At 36.1% G+C, this 4,633-nt stretch overlaps 1 protein-coding gene across 3 annotated transcripts in view; it reads right to left on the reverse strand.

Annotated features, from left to right (window-relative positions):
• TAX1BP1 (Tax1 (human T-cell leukemia virus type I) binding protein 1) overlaps positions 1 to 4,633 on the reverse strand; it is a 64,323-nt gene that overhangs the window by 59,246 nt on the left and 444 nt on the right. The gene's annotated exons all lie outside the window — the stretch shown is intronic.

Below are 4,633 nucleotides of genomic sequence, written 5' to 3' on the forward strand. Positions count from 1 at the left end.
TCCCCAATCGGCCCTGCTCTGAGCCCGACCAGGGGCTGCACCTAGGGATTGGGCCTGCCCTCTGCCACCCGGGAGCAGGCCTAAGCCAGCAGGTCATTATCTCCTAAGGGGTCCCAGACTGTGAGAGGGCACAGGCCGGGCTGAGGGACGTCCCCCTCCCCCGCCCAGTGCACAAATTTTTGTGCACCGGGCCTCTAGTATTTTAATAATTATTAAGTTTTTATTGCTAGGAAGTTCTAAGACAATATGCTTTTACAACTATTTCTTTTGCTGACCTGTTTAAAATACTAAGGCAAATTTTTAAGGTTTTGAAACAAGCACTTTCTTTGTGTGTCTTCTCTGCTTCTGTTATGTTAAAAGTGATGCTTTATTAAAACAACATATTAACTATCCCATAAAGAATCTGTCAATTCTGAACCTGAAAGCCACTGTGGTAAAATACCAGACTGGTTGTCTGTTAAGACTCTCCCTACTTGTGGTTTGCCAGAATTAGGAGCTACAGAGTGTTCAGGATTAATCCTCCCTAGCTATCTCTGCACTGACAAGAAGGTTCTATTACCAGCAACCTATTTCACAGAAACACTTAACTTGTCAATACTCCCCAGCTGATAACCCAAAACCTCCAGGAAAATTTTTTAAAAAGTCACACTTATAAACACTGGAACCCTGCCTAAAATAACTAAAGAGTTCTATTACTTTCTCTTTGAATTTTCTGAGCTAATCTGGGTTTAGGAGGATGTCATAATGCTAATGAAGTCATTAATGATAATCTCTTTTCAAGTCAGTGGTTTCATAAAGGAAAAAAAACCATTCAGATTCCAGTTTTGAAAAAAATGTTCACTACTGGTAAGATACTAAGAAAAACTATAACTGAATCAACTGAACAAACTTCTAATAGATACAACTACCTAAACTGAGGCAAGTGAATCAGTAACATTTTTCTATGAAAAGACTGAATATTTAAGTTTCTCTGAGGAAGATATTCAGTAAGGAGAAAATAAGGCTAGCTTAGAATGAGTTACCCATGTTTTTAATTAGAAGCAGAATAAAAATAAAACCTCTTTGTTTTTCTTAAAACTTAACACATTTCCTAAAGTTAACTAAATCAACAAAGCTGTATTTGTTATAAAACAAGGGAGCCGAGTTTAAACTTACTTAACCTCGATTACAATAGTGATTTAAAAATCCAAAATCCAACCTTACACTTTTACTTCACTGAAAGGTTTTCAAGGTATAAAATAGCATAAAGTATACATATACTTAGATATGCTTATAATGCATCAAGTGGGATTAAAAAGTACTCACCATATAGTTAAGTCTTTACTCATGAAGCATATGTTTAAATAAAGGACTTTTAACTATATTGATTGAATTTTTACCAATATATATAAATGTATTTTCATGCTTTAAATAAACATATAAACATCAAATTTCATTTTAAACCCTCCCCACAAATTCAAGTTTTTAATGCAAAACCCTAACATCAGACTTTAAATACATTCATGATGCATATAAACCTGAAGAGTAAAATAATTTGTGATCATCCTATTAATAATCTTCATTAATCCCTCTCCAACACCCCAACCTTTTCAAAAAATTTCAATGTGATTAGAACTTTAAAATTTTACAAGTTATTCCACTCTTGTTTCCACCTTATTTTTTAAAATTAAATTCCAATATCTTCTAGTCACAAAAAAGTTAAGGATAAATGTAATCCGAATATAATAACAACATGAATTGACCCATTTTAAGTAGTAAAATGAAAATTTCTAATTCCCATATAGTTCTGTTTCTCTCCTCACACAGATGACAGGGAGTAAAATGATAGCCAAACTTATTAAAATGTTGAAATTCACTGAGAATGCCAATGCAGCAAGATGATTCACAGGCAAATTAATACACTATGAATGCTCACACATGCACACGCATATACACCACCCAGTGGAAAAGTGCAAAATCACTGCAGCACCTTGTGGTAATGCTTGGGAAGTGTAACTTCATTAACATACTGAGAAAAAGAACAAACTGCATCCTCAGGTGGAGAGGAAATATGGCCACTATCCACAAGGGGAAGTGGAAGCAGCTTTACCAATACCCAATGTTTCTTCCCGTTCTCTAAAGCACATCTCAAGAAACATGGGTACATTAAAGATGCAAACCAAGGCTAAGTAAAAATTTCCCCAAACTAAAGGACCAGATACATTTAACTGGGAAACAAAAACAATGCTGTCTGCAGTGCCCTCTTCCAGGTTTCCTAATATAGTCTCTAAAGTCCTAACATCTCTAGAGTTCCTTTACATGTGTTATGTTGTGAACTTTATACTATAAAGTCTTGGGCCAATTTTGTTATTTAGGGATTCATCAATATTTAAGGAAAAGGGTAAATAATATGCAATGGGCATTCAGTTAACTGAAATAAATTTGGAGAAACGGGAGCACTTCAATATTATCTTTACTTCTTCCTCTTAGAACTTTTTCAAGCCCCAAACAGATCTTAGTATTTTTCCCAGTGGCTCCTGATACTCAATTTATTTGACTAGCTCCCAAAAAATGTAAGCATTAGTCAAATAAATAAATAGACCATATTTAAAAACTTCTATACATTAAATAAACAGAATCAAATTAAGCTTTTTAAATAAATATTTTACATAATTTTCCAGTTCTAACAATTAGAATTCAAGAATAAGGTAATTTTGTTTTGTGTGATATGATTATGATGATTGTATTTTTTCAAAGTTCTTACCACTTAAACATGCTAAACTAATTATAAGTGAAATACCCTGATGTCTTGGATTTTATTTTAAAATTCAATGAGGAAAAAATGTTTAAGGGAGGTAATAAAACATTAGCAAAACAGTGGTTCTTTTTACTTTGTTCTTCTTATGTATGTTTGAAATTTTCCATAATAAAAGTAAAACCACAGCAAATAAAAATTAGTAGTGAAAACGCATTACAAGTAGTGGTTAACAAACTTAGCAAAATTATTTTTTTAAATCTTCAGTTAAAAATATATAAAATTTATAATTACCTCCAAACTTCAGTCCTATAGGACACACAAATATATGAAGGATAAAATGTCTGACATTTTAATAGTTTCCAATTATTCATACTATACCTTAAAGACTAGCAGCTAGTTTACACACCAAAAAAATACTACTAGCATTCTTTCTCGGAGGCAGAAAAGCCACCCGTCTGTTAATTTGCACTCTGACAGGGATCTACCTCCAAAACTCTTTACAGGTGAGTTCGCTGCTAAGGGGTCACTGACATCACTTTTTACTATTTTAGACTGTTTTAAAAGTTGGTTTCTAAAATGCTACGATCATGGCCCATATACTATATTAGAGGGGAGAATTGTTTTTCTCTTCTATTACGGATTTATTTGATACAAAATAAACTAAAAAGCCAGGCGTTCATCCAGCCAAAATTTTACTTAACAGTATGCAAATTGCAAAAGAATACAATCCAATAAGCTTCACCTGAGATAATTCCGCCATAGTAGTATAGAAAAAAGTAGTTAGGATCTTTCATAATTATTTAACATCATTAAAAAAGTTGAAACTTAAAATTCCAAGATACCTGTTATTTTGTTAAGGAAAAGGAATTTACTGGTTAATTCTACGTAAATGGCTGAGGCCATAACTGTAAACAGAAGTGTACAATTAAAAAATGAGATAAATAAAAAACAAAAATTACAAAATGTTCTTTAAAGTTGGAAAAAAAAACACCCAACTCTAGTAAGACCTCGTCTCTAAAGTAACCAAGTAATCCTTCAAGAAATCAAGTTCACCCTTGCTAAGAACAAAACTAAGGCCTTCTCTACACCCGAATGGCACCTGAAGGCAACTAACCCATGTTTAGATTAACTGGTTAATCAAGTAATCTCTTTAAAAATCTTTTTGGAATTGAGCCCCAAAACTATAATTAGTAATTGTCCGTGAGCGGTTTGTAGAAACCTTGCAATTAGCGCAATCAGACAGTTGAAAAATTTGGATTTTTCGATCTAAATCCCCGACTTAATAGTAATCCATAACTACTTTTTGAAACCTAATACATGAAGGTCAAATGCCACAGTGTTTTCAAGCAAAGTTATTATGAATAGGGTAATATATGTTTATCAACAAACACGCACACACACTTCTCCGCCCTCTCCACCCTCCCTTCCTTCCCCCCAACAATTTTCCAAAGCAAGGAGCGCACACTCCCGACGTGTCAACACACTGCGGCCCAACGGAGTGTCGGGTGGACCGGAAGGAGAGTTGTGAAATCAACAACAATTGCCTAAGCAAAGGAAAATGTGACTCTCTCCCAGGAGATCTGCTAAGTTCCCCGGGAACACTGTGCTTCAGAGCCATTTATAAACAGCCGGAGAAGAGCGTTATCTAATCCCGCACCCCAGTGCGGCCGGAGACCGGGCTAACTCCGCCCGCCGCGACCGTGGGCGGCGCAGGGAGTCTCCGCCTCCTCCACCGGCGACTCAAACCAAAACACTGGGGGTTCCGTCCGCACCAGCAAACCCCAGCGTCCTTCCCGGACTCGACCTAGAGGTTTGCCCGAGCTTACCTAGGCCGGCAGCACCCACACACCACTCGCCCGAGAGCTGGGCCTCGGGCAGGCCCGTTTCTGCTTCGGG

This window comes from Myotis davidii, unplaced genomic scaffold (assembly GCF_000327345.1).
Source record: "Myotis davidii unplaced genomic scaffold, ASM32734v1 scaffold168, whole genome shotgun sequence".
Taxonomy (NCBI): domain Eukaryota; kingdom Metazoa; phylum Chordata; class Mammalia; order Chiroptera; family Vespertilionidae; genus Myotis; species Myotis davidii.